Source organism: Anas platyrhynchos, chromosome 1 (assembly GCF_047663525.1).
Source record: "Anas platyrhynchos isolate ZD024472 breed Pekin duck chromosome 1, IASCAAS_PekinDuck_T2T, whole genome shotgun sequence".
Taxonomy (NCBI): domain Eukaryota; kingdom Metazoa; phylum Chordata; class Aves; order Anseriformes; family Anatidae; genus Anas; species Anas platyrhynchos.
Genome location: NC_092587.1, coordinates 6,062,606 through 6,084,398, shown reverse-complemented (window position 1 = coordinate 6,084,398; position 21,793 = coordinate 6,062,606). Strand labels below are relative to the sequence as shown.

At 41.9% G+C, this 21,793-nt stretch overlaps 1 protein-coding gene across 12 annotated transcripts in view; it reads right to left on the bottom strand.

Moving 5' to 3' along the window:
- CELF2 (CUGBP Elav-like family member 2) overlaps window positions 1-21,793 on the bottom strand; it is a 371,305-nt gene that overhangs the window by 201,186 nt on the left and 148,326 nt on the right. The window contains exon 1 of one of the 12 annotated variants that reach the window (XM_038186471.2): window positions 365-516. The exons of the other annotated variants lie outside the window; for them this stretch is intronic. The gene's annotated coding sequence lies outside the window, so the exon portion shown is untranslated. Of the gene's footprint in view, window positions 1-364; window positions 517-21,793 lie in introns of those variants that run through there. 12 annotated transcript variants of the gene reach the window in all.

Sequence of the window (21,793 nt, the reverse complement as noted above, 5' to 3'; positions counted from 1 at the left end):
GGCACGTGTTTTTTAAAGGCAAGAGCAAAAAAAAAACACAGGAGACAATAGAGAAAACCTTAAAAACTATATAGTGTTATGCTCTGACCGGCTTTGTAAGCGCACACGGTCTCCTGTACAAAATGTCCCCTCTTCCTTCCTACAACATGCGCCCGGCAGCCCTGAAGTGCCTTCATCTGAGAGGAACTGAGGGCTCGGTGTGACAGAGCACAGGCTTCTCCCAGCTCACTTACAGAGGGGGAAAAAAAAAAACAAAAAACCAAAGAGGAACTTCTGCCCCGAGGACAGCAGATAATTTCACGTTATTCTGTTAATGGATCTTTAAGACAATCCGATGGATAGGATAAGAAAATCATTGAAATACCTCGCAGTCCTTCGGTCTGGAAGAGACAGCTGCACCCTCTCTTGAAGCGTCTTACTTTATGAGCATGCTCGTGAAGGTTTCTGTCAGACCTACAACCTTTATCTGAGCTTCCTTTGTGGCTTAGTAATACAAAAAACGTCCCCTAATCGTTACGCCTAAACCATTCGTTTGTTGGTGAACTTCTTTCTGCAGCGAGCTCACCCTTTTGTAAATCTAATAGGGAAAAACTGGGGGAAAAAAAATCCTGTTGTTCACTACAGACAGACAATAACCCTTAATATAAATACATGTGTGAACTCGTGGCACTGTAACAGTGGCTTGGGATTTACATGCACAAGGAGGTTCAGCTCTGAAAGCACCATTTTGTAGCTCTCCAAAAGGAAGTGGTAAATGCTGTGCTCGATCTCCCTTCTTCATGGGAGGCTGCCTACCTAAGCCCTGAACTGAGAGCAGACCTTAAATATAAATCACTTAATTGCTCGTTTTATTTGATACCCAAGTACTTCATGCTAATAAAGTTAAGCATTAAAGGATTACAATGTGACAAATTATACGCCCATCTCATAAAAGAAATATTACCGAAACAGAGTCGGATCTGAAAGGCTCTCGATAACATAGAGCGTAAGTCTAATTTTAGCTGATTCCTCAATCACTGGAGAGCTTGCAGTGTACACAGCCAGCCCAGCTCAATCAACTGACTTTTATCTCTATGACTGCAGGTCACATTATCTCATGAATGAACTGTTATGTAGGTCAGTCAAGAGTCATCTTCTAATTGAATGCACGTTTCAGCCTTGGCATTTATGCTCCAGATATCAAGACTGAAGACAACTGGCGAAGGCAGAAGAAAATATTGAAGAAAGGAGCTGTGGTAATTAGCCTTTGTTTCAGACAACAAGCATGGAAACAGATGTTAGCAGAAGCTCGTAGACAGTTGTTTTCATTTCAACTGGATTTAGTACAGGTGGAAAGTGTGGGAGCAACAGCTCGCTGGGGAGAGGCTTTGCTGGGTCACAGATCAGATTTTAGCCACAAATCAAGTGCTGTCCTGCTAATGTACCTCGGTGTGGCCGGGAGGTATATTGGTCCCTGCTGAGGCATGTGCCAAATATGTGTCTGCTTACTTGCAGTAACTGATACCACCAGCTCCTCTCATGCAGGCCACTGCCCAGCCATCGGGAAGGAATATTTTTGGTTGCTCCCAAGTCAAGGTGGATTTGAGACAATGGAAGTGAAAGTTCCCACTCAGCGTCAGTCTCCTCAATAATACTTGTACTTACACATTTTAAAGAGAGAAGTCTTCAGGGAGACTTCCCTATATGGTTTGTGAACTGTTTATTCAACTTTGCAATCAGGAGACCGATGCAAAATACATTAGAGTTTTATCTCCAGCAACATTTGGGTAAAATGAGGAGTATCAGACTGGAGATGCTCCAGGAAACTAAAGCAAGAGATTTACCACGTTACAGAAACACTTTTGATCAGACGCTTCATTTCATTTCCTGTTCAATCCAAGTTATTCTAATTTAGATGTAAAGGCAAAATTGCAACTGATTAAAATTGGGTCGGCAGCAGTTCCCGTATGAGGAAACGCGGGGCTTACAATCAGATAAAAGCCAAGCTGTCTAAAAGCGGTACTGCCTGCACGTCACACCCGTGACCCACACAGCTATTTACTAGTTGCTTTTCTGTTTTCAATCCTCAGAAACAATTCACAAAGGATTTTCTTCTTCCTTTGTGCTCCCCTGACTTTAAAAATCGTTTGCAGGATGCGAAGGGTTACAACTAGGGAAGTGAAAGCAAAATGCCCAAGGCCAAGTTTTTCTGTAGCCTGTGTACTGGTTGCATTTTCAGCTCCTGTGTCCTGACAGCTGCTGTCTTCCAAGTGTGCTGCGACATGCCTCTTGCTGTTCTAGCAGTCTTTTTGTTCAGCTCCAAGCTTGATTTTTAAGGCTGTAAAACCTTGGTGCATGGGGGGTGAGGAAGGGGAGGAGAGATGCAGCAGCTATTATATGGGAGATAGCTTTTTGCCATCTTCTGCCCCACCAACTTCAAAACAAAGAGTTTTAAAAAAAGTACCTAAGTAGCTAAAAAAAATTAAAAAAAAAAAAAAAAACGCACCAGAAAACCCTATCTAACCCCCTTCCCATCTCCAATAAAGCCTTTGCTCCAGTGTTGTTCTCATCTCCCAGCAACAACCGCTTTGCACTCACATAGTGTGATTCTTAGGAGGATGTGAAAGCAGTTACAAACATCTGTTAATTAAGTCTCAATTTGCATGTGAGATGGGTAATATACTAATTTTACAAATGGGTATGTTGAACCACACAACGCTGGATAAAGCTGGCCAGCACAAGTACTTAAATACAAGCTAGAATGAGGGACACTCCACTTCCTTGGTCTGGCTACTGCTCTTCTAAACAAAATAAAGGCTGCACAAGTGTGCCTGAGGTGCTGATGCCTTTTACTTTGCAAAAGACAAAGTCAGAATAATTTTCCAGAACATAAACACAGATATTCATCCAAAAACACATAAACTGGTTATTGATGAATAAATTGCATCAGGTCCAACTTGCAAGAAAGGGAATTAATGTCTTTTTAATGGCTGAACCAAGGGAAGGTCATTATACAGTGTTTTAATTCTAGTACATTAGTTTTGCATTTATACATTAGCAGTTAATGTGATAATGTCAAACTCACCACTAGTTGTGACATCATAAAAATAAAGGCTGTTTTAGTATTCTTTTGGAAAAACAAAAACAAAACAAAAACAAAAAACAGAGCTGTTAATAAGCTCTCCTACTCCAGCCATTGGGAGAATGTTTGTCTTGCTGTATCAATTTTGCATGCAAGATCAAAACTATAATGGCAAGTCAACAGATGTGAAGAATGTAAATCTTCGGGAAAGTGCTCAATAAACAAAGGCAGAGAGATGTTTGCTGGTGTTGTTTTGTTGTTTTGGTTTGTTTTGTTTTTTCCAAGTGGAACCTTTCCAATGCTCCCTGACCTGTAAATGCCACTTTAAATGAAATGCAGAAAATAAATTAATAGTAGAAATAAAAACAAATCTAAAGTAAGCTTGAGGAAACAGCCTCTTCAGCAGAGATGTTATTTTTTGATTCTTCAAAAGACACAAGCAACGATCTGGCAATCAGCACTGTTAGAGTAAGTCGATGCTGCTCAGAGCTAATTTTGGGCCGTGCAGGAACAAAATTCAGTGTGCTGGATCTCATATGTGGACATTGTGTGTATCCTCCAAAGGCAAAGTATTCTCCTAGGATTAGCACTTACAGAAATGGAGTATTTCCCTGAAGATCACACCTAGAGCTTCCTTTATAGGGCTTATAAATCGAGATGGTTGTTTATCATGCTATTAAACTCGGTTGTGTGTGTTGTTATTTTTTTTTCCCCCCTTCTCTTCTTTTCTCTCTATGGATTAACATTTAGCAAAATGAAAATTTCCTGAAGGTAATTACCTGGCTGCAATTCAAGGCATTCATAAAAATTACAGTTCCCTTTGGCAAGGGATTGGCACTGAGGGGAAGGAGCCACCATCACAGGAGGGCGGATTCGAGATGCTCAGCCTCCCAAGGACGCAGCCCTGGCGGGGTTTTGCTGCAGCCCTTCCTCATTCTTTTTTTTCTTCTTGCTCTTCTTTCAGTGCTCTCCTCTTGTTTCCTAGGAGTGTATTTGCATTTGACCCATTTTGTTTGCCCTCACGGGGCCGCAGGGGTCTGGCGTAGGCCCTGTGTTTCGTGGTAGTTACATGCTGCCTCTTGGATTGATTTTTTACCCCCCCAGAGCTACGGCGTATCGTCTGCTGTGCAGATGATACCATGCGTGGTGCAGCTCGGCTGTTTACAAGTGCTGCAGTGCAGCTGGGGCTCAGCACCTCTGCAGGCACGTGGTGGCAGAGGTCGAGCAGTTTCGCTGAACCCTACCCTAGTGAAGAGGAGAAACCAAGCTGGAGGCTCTGCTTCCACCAGTCATCATGGTAGGACTTTGTTCCACCCTTGAAATGATGTCTTCCCTGCAATTTTCATCTCTTCTTGGGCATGGACCACTGCACCACTGCATCCATCCGGCTGAGCTTTGCTGTATTTAGACTAAGCCATTTAGAATATTTTTATTGCTGTGCTCAGGGCAGTCTGAAGTGATCCGAGCCAAGATTCCCAAATGTTCCTATAGCACAACCAGCCATGACAAAAGTCTCCCTGAAAACTGGGCTGACAAAAGCGTGGGTCACACCTTATTTTCCTTCAGGTGGCTGCATCTGTGGGCTTAGAATGGCTCAGGTTTGAAGGGACCTTACAGATCATCCAGTTAAACTAAGTTAGACTTCCCCAGCACTGATTTTTGCTTTGCTATATTGCTTTTCCCCAAATCCTTTTTTGTAACCCTTTAAGCTGTTCAAGGAAACCACATCAGTTTTTATTAAAGTTTACTTTCACATGATTTGCCTGCCCCATTTCCTTTCTCCATACCATTATAAAACCTACCTTCAGTAGGCTAACTGCTTAGAGCTGTTTCATCTTTTCCAAAACCTCCCAAATCTCTTCTGAAACTTATTAACTTTCCCTTTTCTGCCAGCTCCCCCTCCCCCTCCAGATGATAAAATAAAGTTGCACCTGTGGTTGGAAGGCTGAGTCCCTAGTCAGCATATCTGCATAGGTGAATGGAATATTTCAAAGATTTCTTCCTTTTCACCTGATACATGATGTCACTATTCCTTCTTTAGGCATTGAACCCATGTCCCTGTCACACAGAGAGATTACACTAAGATTTCTGTCAGAGGAAAAAAAAAAAACACAAAAACAACAACAAAAAAAAACAACAGCTGCTGTCTTCACAGTGCCCACTTAACTATTCAATGAGCATTCAAATGGACAATATATAATAAGAGACCTTATTTTGGGGCAATTTATGCAACTATGAATATGTAAGTTACGTTCTCCTGTTCTGGGTTGACCTCTGCTTACTGCAGTGTTGACAAGGACACTCACACTCTAACTGCAAGTCCTGATTTTGTTACAGGCAAAAACAAACGCTACAAACAAAATCAAAACTGAAAGAACACAACCAGGCTGAATGCAAAGAATCCTCGGGTTTTACTCAGACAGAAAAATAGAAGCAGAAAGTTTTCAGTCCATGTGGCAGCAAAAAACAGCAACAACAAAAAACTTGAAATAAATATCCTAAAGGTTTATGAATCTCAAGACAAATAAATACGTATCTGGTTGGGGTTTTATGTTCCGTTATTTCACAAAAATCCTATTCTTCCCAATAAATTTAAAGACTCTTACAGGCACAATATTATTTTTAATGACCTGAACTTAGCAGCACCTTCCAATTTTGCAACTTACTTTACTCTATCACCTTTGAATGTTTTAATTTGCTGGAAAATGTGAAAAATTTCCATGCTGAACTCACTGTAAACTTAATCCAACACAAAGATTAGTGATAATAGCTGTTTTACACTAAAATTTAAGAGAAGGAAAGTGTTCTAGTGGGAATTACTAAAAATTGCATATTTTGCCCAGATTACTTTGCCTAGCTTTTAAACAATCAGCTTCAGGGAAATGGAGAATTGCCCCCGAGATGCCCCCAAAGGAAAGCCTGAGATGCTGCAGGCAGGGTCCCAAAGCACTTGCCTAATGATCAAGAAATGCAGGAGACAACAGGAGAGACTACATACAGCCATGACTGTCACTGCTGGCTTTCTACAGTATTGAGATAACCAAGATAGCTAATACTACATAAAGAAATATAGAAAACAAGAGCCTAAAGGGAAGGAGGATAACACAAACACACACACACACATATATATATAGATCCTCATTTATCCCATGCAAATCCAGTTTGCCCATATTTAGCCCTGGCTCCTTTTACTCTGAGTTTTGCATCTTAGTAATTTTGAACTGGGGAAAAGGCAGCTGGAAAAGAGATAAGAAAGGCATGAGAATGAAAGGTCTTACGACAACCTAGTTTGGCTTTGTACAAGGATCACGTTACATCGGAGAAATCAAGTGTAATGGCATGCGGTAGGGGCAGGTAAAGGCAGGAGCAGCACGGAGCACAGCTGTGATTTAATGCTTTCCTCTGCACGCTGGCAGTGGGGTTTCGTTATCAGCCTCGATTTGCTGATGATCAGAAACCTAAGCCAAACAACAAAAATTTCCATCAATGAATATTTATAGGGCAAAAGGTTAACAAATCTGGAAAAGTGGGACTGAGCTGACTGCAGAACACAGCTGGGAAAAGAAACCTGGAAAAGCTGAGAAGGCTGAATTTTGATTCAGACCCAGTTCTGGAAACATGCAAAAATCTCTTGGACTTAAAATTCAGAGTGGAAACCAGAGGTAGCATGAGGACTGCAAGACAATACTTTTTTGGTGAAAAATGAGATTATTGAATATGATAGCAAGGACAGCAGTGGAACAACACAGCAGAACCAAATTTTTAAGATGGTCTGAGCCTGAGAGGAGGTCAAGCACTGGTCACTTGCTGCCTCACTGCTTTGGTGAAGTCACCTGAGATGCTGAGCCTGCTGGAGCACTCACTGAGAGCTTGCTGGACCTGCCCTTCTCTGGTTGGACACCACCACTTTAGATTTCAGAAGCTACAAGACTTTTTAAAGCATGAAAATTGAAAAAAATGTTGTAGGCTTTTAACATGATATTCAGCCTAAGACATTTTGTGAAGAGCAGAGATATTAACTGAATTGGTACATAATGATATTGCTAATTCTTCCCCATGACTGACAAATCACATACAGAACACAAAGATCAACTCTAATAAAAGGAAAAGATTAACAAAAGGAAAAACTGATTAAAATGTTTTATCTGAGATTGGAAATCTATTGGAAATTAGTAGAGTGGTTTAAAAAAAAAATCCTACTTCAAGATTTTATACAGAGCCCTGAAGTCTTCCAGTTTTCAGCTGAAGACATTTGAATATTAAGTAAAAAGGCAAAACTACATTTCTTTGTTAAGGTGTTTACATATGTGAACTGAATACACAGCTGCCAGGACATACCACGATCACTTTTTCCCCTCATCTCTTCTACCTGTTACTTTTAAGGCTTATGATCATATAGTAAAATAAGTAAATGGAAACACATATTTGTAAAAAGAGTTTTAAATGATGCGACTCAAAGAGGAAGATTTACACTCATAATGAACTTTGAATCTAAAAATGCAAAAACACGAAAGCAACTGAAAATTCAAACTGATTATTTTTAATACTGCATTGATAAGCCTGATAGCTCTTTGTTGTCCTGCAATTCCTGGTATACAATGATTGATACTCCATGCTGCTTGAATACTGAGAGGTGAACACAAGATACAATTCTAGTTGTTAAACTTCTAAATTTTCAAATACTTGGGCACATTGCCTAAATGCTACTCTATTAAAGCAAGATTTAGGTTCACATGGGAATGAACATGAGAAAACTGTAAATGGAAATTGCTGGAAATCAGGAAAAAGTTGCATTTTAAACAACAACAACAACAAAAAAGAGGATTTCTGGGAGGGATGGGGAAGGACAAGGTGTTTAAAAGTTTTCAGGTTCCCAAGATACTGATGCAAAAATTTGCCGTTTTGCATATTTTCTGCCAAAAATAAGACCTCCCCCCTGTATCAACCTAACCCAATCTTCTCTTGCCATTTTTCCCAAGCTCTGCAGACCTTACAGCTTAAAATCAGAATATACACACAGCTGCAAACACGTGACATGCTGCAGTTCATGTCCATGCTGTAACGGAGTTTCCTATGCAAAGGCATGCAGCAGCGCGAGACTCTCCTGACTCCCCACCTTGACAGCACTCACCTTGCTGCTCCTGAAATCTTGTGCTTATGGGGAAGAGCAGTTCTCGATGTATAGTACCTAGTAGACCTAATCTATAAACTTACAAAATGTGTTTTGAGCAAGGTTTTACCCAGGAAAATACTAATGGGTTGAAACCTAAAACTTTCTGGAGGCATGCAGTGGGTCTTGCCTTCATCTGTCAGCAAGCTGGGAAAGTCTTGTGAGAGGCGACGGTGCAGGTGTTTTTTAGTTCTTGGTATTTTCCAGTTCTTTCAATGGGATTTTGAAAAAGAGAGTGCCTTTGGCTATCTGCAAGAGAGTCTCTGGCTTGCTCTTTAGGAAAGAGGAAGTTTGCCATTCACTGAGGTCAAGGCACAAGCAAGGCTGCCTCTCCCTGTACCTTCCTTACCTTAATATGTAAGCATATAAAAGTGTGGGAAACCACACCCTGGAAAGAAATGCTGGAAAGGATTGAAGAGGAGAGAACTGCCACCTCTCATTGCATGGCACTGCCAATTTGAAAGAGACTTAAAAAGCATGAAAAAAAAGAAAACCAAAGCGCAGAAACAAATGGAAATGGGAAGAACCATGAATGTCTTTATTTTAAAACTCAAAGGTGGGGGCTTTAATATTTAAATATTTAATATTTAAAGCATCACTCACCTTGCCAACTTGTGTCCCCTCCAGTTAATGGAGAGCCAGGCAAGTTCAACTGCCCGCAGAGGGACAGCCGGCAAATCCCCTGGACTGTCCCCCGCCTCCAGGGCTGGACCCTGCTGCCTCTTTACCATTTTTTTTTTTTCTGTAGCCTGCACCCTGATTGAGAATCGAGGCGAAACAGCAACGGAAAAGCCGTGGGGGGATGCTCAGAAGGTGGCATTCGGTCTGACACATCAAGGCTCTTGATGGGGAAAGCACCCATGATAAAATCCGGTGACTTTCACGTGCTTCAGCACATCCTAGCTCACATCAGCAGTTAATTTTGCCTTGTCTTAGCAAAAAAAACACCAAAACACCTAAAACATACAGACACGAAGGTTTTTCTGACTCGCATACCTCCACAAATACTAATCTCACACTGACTCCAACCCATCTGCTCCGAGCAGGGAGTTTTGTGCAAACCCAGACTAATGTGCAGCAACACATTGAGAACTGGAGCAGAGCTTTTCCCCAAATCTGGTCTTTTCAAAGAGGCTTTCATCCCAAAAGTAAACCAAGACGCACACCCTCGGATGGACACAACCTCTTGACTCAGCCTGAATGCTACTGCTGGAAGTTTGGCTGCCTGCAGAAAAGACCTACCATTACACGTGGTAGCTGATAAATAACCACGTGCTGCACATGGTCCAACAGCAGTGCCAGGGACCCTGAGCAGGAGATGCAGCAGGAAAAGCAGGAAAAAAAAAAAGTAGCAAGTTTTATATTGAGGGTAGAATTTAGGATGTCTGTTTCAGTGAAGTCGCGTTGTATTTATGCATTAGGTTTAACACATGATGTCAGGAAAGGTGTATTTCAAGAACTGCATGTAAAAATGAACGATGTGATTTAGTTTAATTGGAAAAGACAAGCAGGCGAATGCAAAGGGACATGACTGACAAGCAAATAAAACATTCCTTGGTGCAGCAACGGAGAATATAAAGCAAAAAGCACCACCCCAAGCTGGCCTGCTGCATGCCTATCTCAACAGACCCGGACAACAGCATCAGTCCTCGTCAGCAGCCCTTGGGACATCCCATTCCCCCTGTCCCTACCTGAAGCAAGCGGAGCAGGCATCTACAAGGCACAGCACCCACCTCCTCGTTGTGCTCGACACCCCTGGCTTTCAGCCTTCTGCAACCTCCCACTCCTTGACCACAGGAAAACAGGAGTACGACACTCTGCGTATTTTTTTTTTTCCGATAACAAAGTTTAGCACTTCTGAGAAACAGCCAGAATAATGTTGTTTCAGAAAGTGCAAGTAACGAGCAGTATCTTCCAGCCGGCCCGTAATAAGTTACACCCAGAATCCTATTTAGCAGTTTACATAATTCACAGTTTCTCTGGTTACATACTTTGTAAAATATGACATCCAGCTGGGAAAGTTGGTCGACTTTATTGTCGTATGGCAGTGGCTTGCTTTATATCATTTAGATATCAATTAAAAATATTTAAAAAACAACTATAAGGCAGATATCTTCATATTTTCATATTTTCATGTCACACTTGCATACACTCATATAAAATACTCGCTGTCATCCAAAAAGGAAAATAACTGTGCCTGAATGTAAACTGACTACTCAGTGTTAGGAACCAAGTAGAATTTTAAAACCTTGAAAAAAAAAAAAAAAAAAAAAGAACAATGAACAATGACCAGATATGTTTAAGTTAAAGCTATTTTGGTGGTGCAGTTTTTCAGAGAAGTGAAATTTAACCAGAATATACTGTCAAATAACAGCTCTATATCCTGAGAAGTCAACCTGATAGCAGTTTAAAAATATGACATATAGATATAGAGCCTTTACTGGTATATATGCACTTAGCAAATATTAGAAAAATCAATCAGAATCAAAATGCAAACTCTCTGAAATGACTGGATGCCTCGTGCTATTCATTTCCAATCCTAATTGTTTGATTTCATTCATCAAGATTTATATATGCACCAGCACACTACTGAGGCAGCTAAAATTAAATACGTCCCATTTTTTTTCCCCCTAGAAAAGTAATGGACTTTAACAGCCATTCTATTGCAATGAGAGGTATTAACAAACAATTCTGCTCCTAACTCCAGGTTATAATGTAAGTGGATCAATTGATCACTCGCAAAAGGCAACAAAAAGAAAGTTTTGCTTGCTGCTGAGGGCAAACCACATCTATAAAACCCTGACCAGGCTGCCCATTATTTTCACTGGACATCCATTCAGTGTCTAAATGCTACCCAAACACATGCCAACTGTTAGCTCAGATTTGTGGCCCGTGAGAAGTTAAAAAGTACCATTTTACGAGGCGCTAGGAAAAGACAAGTAATGAACCTCCTCCTGTGCTGCACCAAAACCATGCTACGAAGGATTTTACCACCCACACAATAAGACATGCACAGAGAAAGAAACCAGAGGAAAATGTATGTATCACCAGAGTTACCTGGTTGTTATACACTGTTTTTCATGCCTAGCCCTCACAGCAGGTTACAAGTGTAAGCAGAATGATCTATAACTGGAATAAGGTTAACCAAGGCAACAGGGAAACTCAGTGGCTTATTCCACTGGAAGAAAAAGCCTCAAACACGCATTGCATTAATGAACAGAAGTATTGCCTTTGGAAAGGGTAAATTTGATACTCATGGGGTTGGGGGGAAGATTTAATTAGTGGGGTCTACCACCCTTCATTTCATATGTGCAAAACCCTAAAGTTTATGTTTAAGTTTACATACATGTATCGCATACACACAGAAGCCAGCAGTTTAGAGGGTAAAAATCAAAAATAGATTGGTGGAAAAAAAGTGTGCTCCATAACTCGAACACTAAAATCACTACAAACAGAGTGACAGCTCTGAAATATTTACGAGTCAACATTAATATCATTAGACTTCAAAGGATATCACCTTCTCAGCACCAGCTTCTCGCCCTGATCATCTGCAGAGCAAGCACTCGCATCAGGTTGTTTGCAGAAGCTTCTTCCCAACCACATCAGCTCGAAACGAAACCCTTGAATTAGTTAAAAGCCATAAAATGCCCTTGCAGAGATCTGCTCTGCATCTTCCCGAGTCCACTCTGGATTTCTCAGGAACTTTGTAAATAATTTAGCATTCCCATGGGGAGAATAGGAACGCTCTTTAAGAACAAGAAGATATTAAACACTAACAAGGAGATAAGAGGCTTCTGAACATGGAAGTTATATTATTTGCAGAGATGTCTCCCAGTTTTCACATACTCTGTTCTCCATATGTGACCACAAAGGGTAGAACTGCAGTAAACATTTAAACTGCATTGCATTATTGTGTATAATAAGAGCTTGACATTTTTATTTTCTCCAAGGAGAAGCACTGCCTATATGCTCTCTAGTGGATGAACAGGGTTTTTACAAGGTCCCTCCTTCTCCCTCCTTTAAATGTGATCAAATATGAATTGAAAGACTTTTATTCTGCCAGAATCCCAGTCCAAGGTTTTGTGTTTCTGTGGCAACAATGACACACTCACAGCTGAAGCAGGGCAGAGAGCAGCTTCTCCTCAATCCCTCTACTGCTTCAGGTGCTATCTATGCCAGGGAAGTGGGAACAATGCACAGCTCCCAACCTGGACCTTGGCAAGGACTAAGGGTAAACGGATTAGCGGGAAATTCTTTTAATCCACATTTTGAAGCGTACCTTCCTGTCACTGGTCTCCATACATGAAGTCTTTCTGAGGCAATCCCACAATCTCATGAGCAACAGTACCCTTTCAGAAATCAGTATCTTCTCCTCGCACATTGAAATCCCAGGCTCCCGTGGGATGAAGGCACCCAGCAGCATTCCACCTCCAGCCCCGCCTTGCACCACGCTTCTTTTCCCGGCTGCCCAGCAGTCCCAGCTGGAAGGGAAGAGGCTGTTTGCAGATTGATTCCTAGAAAGACTTTGTTTTCTGCACTGAAAGCACGTTGGAGAGGTATGCAAGGATAGGCAACTCACAAATTTGACATAGCTACAAGCCACTGAGGATCCAGAACAAACTCTGCACCCATTTGCAGACAGACCTTTACTTTCACAGCAAGAAAAGGAGCCAGGACTTGGGACCCTCAGATTTACAGGCCAATGCTAAGCACTGCAGTAAAATCTTTACCTTTGCTTTCAACATTTTGAGAAAATCAAGAGCTGTAGGCTGTCAGGGTGATGATCTTTCATCAAGGCTAACTTAAAACGATCTGCCCTGAGAGACTGCCTGATTTTTCCCATTTTGGCAGAGGAATCGTGAGCTAGCCATGACACAGTGCTGTCCTCTCCCAGACAGCAGGTGCACAGGCTGAAAGAGCCCATTCTCCTTTAGATTAGGTATGTGCACCGCTTCTTAAAAATTTATCAATCACTTAGCTTTCCAAGGGCTAAATTCCCAGCAGAGTAGCAGGAATTACAGCCACGTGAGCCGAAGAGGAGAAGAGTTTGTTAGAGTTGGCAAAAGACAGAGAATCATATTATAAATTACTCTAGGAAAAGGCTGCTAATGCCCTCTCCGTGCAGTCTCGGTAGATACTACTCTCCCCATAGTCCACTTTTGTGGAAATTAAAGAAGTTCAGTCATTTGAACACAGGATATAGGCTTCTGCTCATCTGAAAGCATTTTTTCCCACCTAGAGGGCATAATCACCAATTACATCTAGATAATATAAATTTAATTATTTTTATTGGCTAATACGGTCTCTATCAGCAAGGAAAGAAAACACGCTTTCAGAACTATTATCAGAAATTAGCATGCTCACAACAAACAGCTCATCCCTGTGAGACAAACCACTCCATGGGACAGTGCCTTCGAGCCAGCTCACGGAGGGCTCCTGCAAGAAGGCTTTGACCATCAATACAAAACCCAAACCGAAACAACAAAGAAAAACCCGATGTCCCTTTGTTCCTTCTCAACCCACCTTCTCTTTTCTCTTTCTCTTTCCTTCTCGACTCTGATTTCTGAATTTTTTAAAGTCTTTCAAATACATATACTTCTATACGCTGTGCATTTTGTATGCAGAAAACCATGCATCTCCTCCTTTTAAGCTTTTGAAATCCGGCATCTTCATGGATCACCTTATGCAGGAACTTCAATTTTGCTTTCCTTTGAAATCTTTCATTAAAACAGCACATTTTAAAACTGCCTCTCTTTTCTGGTTTCTACTCACGGCACTGGAAAAGTGAGCATCACATCACCTTGTCCCATCTCAGACCCCTGAAGTCCTGATGCCCCAGATTGTGCAAGTCTCACCACAAGCTCCCTCTGATATCAAGGACCAGAACTGGGCACATCAGGGACATTGGTTTGGTCTCGCAAAGAGCTGGACAGCCCTTGTGGGTGTCTTCTTTTCCCCCCTGAGAGGAAGAGAAGCACCCAAGAGTGCAACCTCAGATTCCTGATTTGGCTGCTACTGTAGGGAGATGGTTTTTGGCTGGAAAGGCACACTGACAGGGTGCTTAGTTCTGCTAATTATCACCACGACATCAACCTCGTTAGCACAGAGGTGACAGTATTGGTATTTAGCATCACTCACTGCCCTACTGGCACCTTGTACATGGGCAGGTCAGCCTGCAGTCTCTGCCATCCTGCCTTTTTTGTTAGCATGACCTGTGGCAGCCAGGAGGAAAGTCTGCATGTACACCCGTGCTGGGGATGCACCTCCAGAACCAGCACTGACAGCCCTGCATCCATTAAGTGTCAGTACCACCCGCTTTGTTTTCCATCCCCTTGCAAACACAACCATCCATCAGGCTTGTCTTTCTTTTCCCTGCAGGAAAACCTCTACCCTCTAAGGCAGAGGCAGAAACATGGATGCTGCAGTGTGACTTTCCTCGAGCTCCAACTTTTCCCCCTCTCTACCTTTCCCCAGCTCTGCCCAGAAGAGGGAAGCATCCAAAGCTGCAGCTTTCCCCCAAAAAAAGGCTGCTGGGAGAGCTGGGGCACTTACATAAGGGCTGCAGCAGCCCAGGAAAGTTGACATCTGAGAGAGACAAGGCAAGAACAGAAGTGGGAAAGCTCATCATGAAGCACGGATGTCTCTTGCAGAGGACCTGTTCCATCACCCTGTGCAGGGAAATGCCCAGCAGGTGCTGAAGGGTAACTCACATTTCTGGTTTCTCTACAAGCAAGTGGCTGCTGGCCCTATGCAAGGTGATGGGGTTCCCTTTCTACCCCTTGCCTTGCCCAGCAAGCAGCTACTGATCATCCATCAGCTCTGGGAAGCTGAGAGGGGAGGATGGGTGATGGAGGAGGCTGACAGCCCCTCTGAGACATGTCCTCGGCTCCTCTGCATGCTGGTGAAATGGAGGAGATGAAGGGAAGCAGGCTGCACCTTGCTGTAGGAGCTGTGTTGCTCCTTAAGCATCCCTGAAGGCATCATTATATCTGTTGTCATTAGGGCTCTCCCTGCTCTATAGGAAGGGAAAAGGTGGCTAACGACTACCATAGGAGGACATCCAAATAAGTGCTGTACCTCACCACTGCACTCCAAGCTGTAGCTCGATCATTTGAAAACATGCAGACTGTCAGTCCCTTATCACTTATCATTTTAATTGACTGCCATTTCACAAAACTCTCCCAACTTGGGAGTTTGCATCCTCCTTCCATTCTGCAAACCCATCACAAATCCTCTTGAGCTCTCTCCAATTTTCCTATTCTCAATTTTATTTTTTTTGGACTTTGCATTTATTTTTCCAGAACCTCTCTGAAGATGAGCTGGAATTTGCTAGGCATAAGCATGGCATGCATATATAGCACTGCCCACTTTCACAAGGGTCTACTTGTGAACAGCGATACAAAAGAACAGCCATGGGGATTTTCTATTTTTTTTTCTCTAATTTGGGACCTCTTCTTTTTTAATCACGACATAGCTACCACAAACCCTGACAAGAGATTTCCTCATCTGCATTAATGTCTCTGACCCTGCCCTTTCTTGCACCCTCAGACACAGCCAGAACACCCATTCTCCTCTCCTTGACACATTCTTTGTGCTTAATCACTTCCAAGAAGTTCCTCTGCTATCACTCCCTCCCTTTCCACTCACTTGTTTTAGTATTTCTTTTCCAGTCACTCCCTCCCTTTCTACTCACTTGCTTTAGTATTTCTTTTCCAGGACTCTGGGATTTCTCAAACCATTCCTTTTGGAGGGCAGCACCTCCTTGACTGATCTAAAATCCTTCCTGCAAACACACCTGCTGAACAGCTCCCATCAATTGTGCATCTCCTCGTGTGCCTCTGTGTGCCTGTTCTCCGATTCACCTACCCGGGAGCGTAGCCATCCCGGGCTTCAGCTGGGAACAAAGGAGAGAGAGGGAGGAACACCTCCAGAGGATCATTCTGAGCACCTAAGATTTAATGTAATAGAACTATTAATAATACATAAGAAAAGAATTATCCAGAGCTTTTTAGTCAGAAAAAAAATCTCCAGCCCAGGTCCCATCTGAATTGAAGAGAGATTTTTTTTTTCTGGTCGCTGGGACATGAATTAGCACCAAGTACATAACCTACATTTCCAGTGGAACGTGCAGTGTTGCATACAGCCCTTTCTCGATGTTTTAGTTCCTTATCCCAACTGGAATTATCTTAAGCTTGCACTGAGATGCACTTGTCATTTACTACCCATCACATCAACTGACAACACTTTTTTTTTTATCCTGTTCCATTGTTCCCAGTCATTAACTCTGCCACCAATTCTGTATTTATAGCCCTGAGCTGGCTGGATGGCTTCTTTTCAGCACAGGCACCCAAACTGCACTTGTTGGTGTCTCTCTCTCTCCTCTTTTTTAGCACGCTATGCACAGGGCTGACTTCTCCAAGTGGTGAGAGACAACGTATTTAATGTGCAAGCTGGACCGTGTCCTCAGCTGTGGAGGCAGTACTTACATCATTAAATCAGGCATACAGTGAAATGCTTTGCTGAATCGATGCCTACCTGCCCAAAGCCTTAAAGCGCTCAGTCCTGTCTTTAAAAGCTGATCCTAGCCCCACTCTTATTCACTTCGGTGCAACCTGAAAGTTTCCGCTGAACGCTAACTTATCTTTGCTCTCTCAAATGGTGTCTAATTCAAGCGTCTAATCTGCGCCTTTTTATCTTATTCATTGCTCCCTGAATGTGGAATTCACTATCTATTTTCAAAAGGGAAATAAGTACCACCACTGTTTCCTAGACAACAGAAGAGCAAAATTAACTCTTCCCCCACCCCTCCCAAAACAGAGGCGGCGATATTGAATTTTGCTGTCAGAATCATATTAAGGAAGAGCTGCAGCTTAAAAAATGTATGGCAAAAAAATGTGCCATGCTGCTATGTCATGAGAACACACCTTGCCTTTCACTCCATGTCCTTTCCAAAACAAAATACAATTAGCCTCAGCTACGGAACCTACAGACTCATCTTTACTTATGATAATTAGAGCAGAGAAGAGAAATTCAAAAAATCTCACTCATTTAGCGTGGGTAAAAATCCCTGTTTTTCAGCTGGGCACACAAACGGAATTTTGCAGCGTCTCGGCTTTGCGTGACATTTCAGTAGGCACTGGGATGACATTACAAATAACAGAGTTTGCAGAAAAACAAAGTGCAAATTAATCTGAATCTACTGTGCTAGTTTTTGGCATACTACAGGACTCCTGGCATACTTACAATACGCTCAAGGATATTCATCCAGCGGGATTACCGGACTGGCTGAACCTTTTCACCTTTTGCTCTTAATCTGGAGTCCAGGGATGCCTCATGCTGGGAAACCAGTACCTCCTTTTATATTGTTTCCTTGTAAAATTGGTGGACTGCTCAATTTTGAGGCGACACAAAAGGGGAGAAAGCATTCTTAGACGCCAATAAAACCAAACTATTTCAGCTTGTTTTATATTTCTGTTCTTTACGACTAGTTTTATGGAACCCTGAGGATCTGGGGGTCTTTTTGTGGTTGTGTTTAGTAGCCTTTTGCCTAGGTTGTGCCCGTGCAATTTGAGTGCACCGTCTTATAGCCCCAAACTAGAGTAATTCACGAGATACTCCACAATATGAATAGAACTGATTTCAGGGCATCATATCTATTAACAACAGATGTGAAGAAGAGGTTTTTCTAAACTCCAAGCACCGTGCTAGTCCTCTGCAGCTCTGTATCATGGAACTGCACAGTCTGCAAGCCTACCATATGATCATAGCATGGTTTGTATAGCTCCTAGAAGATTTTAGTGTAAAGTATCTGCAGGATAACAACACAGGGCGTCTTGCAAACAACATGAGAACACTCTATAAATAGTCACCAACTTCTCAAGCATACAATTACAGAGCATGGTACTATCTATTGGCTTTCCCGGGACTTGGCACCACATCAAGTCCAGTATGAAGAAGTGAGATGACAAATAACGTGATCTGGATTTTTCCTCCCTCCCCCTCCACCAGTGTACACTGCAGCAATCCATCATGCCTCAAAGCCATTCTCCCTTCACCAAAAAGGGAAATGGTTCTTGTTGAGTTGCATTGGTAAAGGAGGAGGGAAAAAAAAAAAAAAAAAAAAAAACGAAAAAAAAACACCCAACAGGGAAAAAAACAAGCGTACATTGTAAGGATGGGGAGAAACAAAGGATTCTTGATAGTTTTCTACTCACAGAGTTCTAAAGACATGCTGGGACACAGCATAGTCACCCACACTGAACTGTATCATGCTGCTTGTACCTATACACTCACACGCATGCCTTCCAGCTCTCCAAGCTGCCCCAAATGTCAGACACATCCAGGGAGAGCTGCAGATAAGAATTGTAGACTTAAGAGTACAAGTCACAAAATGCATTATTTGGCTGTCAAACCAGGACTTGCTAAATTAATGAAGCATTTTAATTCCCAGATCAACAGAAGCAAAGTTAATTTTGTGAAAGTGTGCTAGATTCCAAACCTATTACTATTAAGACTAACTTAAACCTCATCTACATTCTTCAGGGAACAGGAGGGGAGAATAAACAGAGGTGAAATTAAGCACAAATGTGAAGTGGTATTTTTTTTTGACTGCAGTAATTTTGATGGAAGAAACTTAGAGCCCTGTTAGCACTAATTCCTAATAGACTGGTCCATTTTCCAGCAGCCTACCAGGTACCATTTTCTTTATGCACACTTTTTTTTTTTCTTTCTGCCCTTCAACGACCAGCAAATACTTCTGTTTTTGCAGGGGTTAAGCCTATATTTCCCAATTGATTATTTGCACTGTAGGAGCTGCTTAGATCTTTCATGGATCAGGGTCCCCAGAATTAGGTTTTGTATAAACACAGTACAAGGAAATGGTCTTTTCTCTAAAGACCTTGAACAGTCTAAGGTCTAAAATGAGTCTGAAATGAGAAGCAAATTTATTCAGTAAAAGGAGTTCAGGACAGAGCCAAGCTCTTGACTATAAGCAGTTGGTCTGTGGACCAACTTCTTCTGTGTCTGTGTTTGTGCACTGCAAAGCAGCCTTTGAACTGTAGAGCATGTTAATAACTAGTAAGATAACTCTGCTAATCACCAGAGAAGTGCAGAACTGGGTCTACAGGCTGCCCCAAAAGGAAGAGTAGTTGCTTTAAGTTAGCAAAGACGCGTACAGATCAGTTGGATGCCCTACGACAGTTGATATTTTGGGGTGGGAGTGGGTGGGAACAACATGGGATGAGACTTAAAAAAAAAAAAAAAAAAAGAATTAAGGTGATCTCTACAGGACAGAAAGCATTTAGAAAATCAGATTTATCTCTCACTGTCCTTCCAAGTCTTGAGTTCCTGGGTTTCAAAAAGGAGAGATGGGAGAGCCTGCTCGTTTCATCGTGACACAGGAAATCAACAAACAAGTTGCCAGGCGGGGAATTTGGTTGATATAAAACCACCAGGGTTCAAGTTCCTCACTCAAATCGGGTCACTGTAGACAGAGGCCCACTTGGTAGCTTGCTAGTTCATCCCTATCAGTCTCCATTTTACCCGTTTCCATTGCTGAGTGAAGAACTATTCCTTGACAGAAATCTGGTGTACTTCTATTAAACCAACTGAGATAACAAAGACTTGACATTTTGCAAAGAAAAGGATTTTCACCTGAAGTTCCCCAAACCACATAAAGCTAAATCTCCATCCTCGCTTTCAGCTTTTGATTAAGAGTTTCTGAGACAGGCTTACATTTGGGATGCCTCTTTAGCTTTCTCTGATCCTATTGCTTTCAGCTCGTTGGCTTGGATGGAGTTGCTGAGAGCAACTCTAGGGCTCAGCCTGGACAAAGGGGTCATACGGGACCAGCCAAATAACAAGGCATTCTTCACCTAACTTGACTCACATTGAGATGGACTACACAAAGACAAACCTGATGGAAAAATCTGGTCTTGTTTTTCTGCAGTGGAAGAATCTCCTACCAGGCCCTTCAAAGGGAAGGGTTTAATCCTTAGTAAATAAATACCTGACAAGATCGAGATTGGGGCTTTTATAGAGTTTGATCCAATGATTTCCCAAGGGAAAAGAGAACAGGAAATTAAAGTCTTCCAGGTGGCAGCCACAGAAGAATTCTCTTATACTCCATTAGACAAAGCTATGGTTATAGGCACAGGAATGCAGTGCCCCAGGTTTTCTCTACAGACACCAGAGAAAACGCTCCCCAGACAGCTGATACAGGGCACCAACATTTGGTTTCAATGGGACATCTCAGAACTGGAGTTTCTCATTCTCCACAGCTCATAGAGGAAGCCCAGGCAAATAATTCTCCTTGCAAATACCTCCAAAGACTCCAGGCTGGGTTGAAAAGATTGTTATACATTAAGATGGGAGCAGAGATTCAACTTTCCTTTGTCACAATATCAAATTTTCTAACTTTACCAAGACATTGACACACTTCATAAAAACGTTACGAGCTCCTCAGAGAAAAAGCACCAAGTTAAAACTAAACTATCATTACTTCTATAGAAAATGAACATGAGGCTTTACAATATATTTCTGTGCTTGCAGAAATGGGTAGGAAGACTAAAATAATTGGCCTGATTTTCAGTGTCTAACTTTAGACACCCAAAATTGAGAATGTAGGTCATGTGACAAGCTCTACTATTTAAATCTCATATCCTGGATTACTGAAACACAAAGCCACCCTTTATTGTTCCTCTAGTTGGGACGTTGAAATGAAAACTGTTCAGGGTAAGAAGCAGATCTCTCTATTAACATGTTCTCAAAGCTGCATCATTGGATTCATCAGCAGGAGGAACTGAAGCAACTTTAAGCTCGGTGCATTTTGTTTTAGAGAATTAATCATTAAGAAAGGCCTCTGCACTCCTGGAAATGCAGAGCCTTTGCCAAGTTTATCAATACACAGAGGCAAAATTGCTGTCAACCTGACCTGGACAATCGCAAAGGGTTCATTATTCATGCTCATTCAATTTCTGGCCGTTTTGCTGAGACAAGGATGTTACTCAGTGCCAATTGAGATGGTGGTTTTGACATGGACACTTTCCCACTACAAACTGGACCTCATCCACTAGCTTATTTCATGCACTGAACAGCTGCTGCAAGGGAAAAAAAAATACTGATCCAAGCCAGCGTCCCAGAGGTAAAACAGCCTGTAAAGCAGAATGGTATTTAGATGTAATGTTTATAAAATTATGTTTCAATTTAAATGTTGGTTTGGGAATAGAGAAATACAAAGTCTCCTTTCAGTCCTTTGTTTTCTAGCTTTGAAAATAGCAAAACTAATGCTACTTTGGCCAAAAATAACCCACAACAACTAAACTTTACAAAGTAACTGCCTTCTCACGCAGTTTGGTGTACAATGTTTTAAGCAAAGAGAGACTTTCCTGAATGTGTGACTACTGCACAAGGGAAAGGGGAAAAGGCTGTTAACATCCTTACTGGGGTGACTTTGAGCAGTACTCTTGAAACTGCTTTTACATTGAACTGTAACATTTTAGAAGAGTGTGCCATTGTTACTTGAACATATTCCCAACTATTTTATATTGATTACATAATAAAGG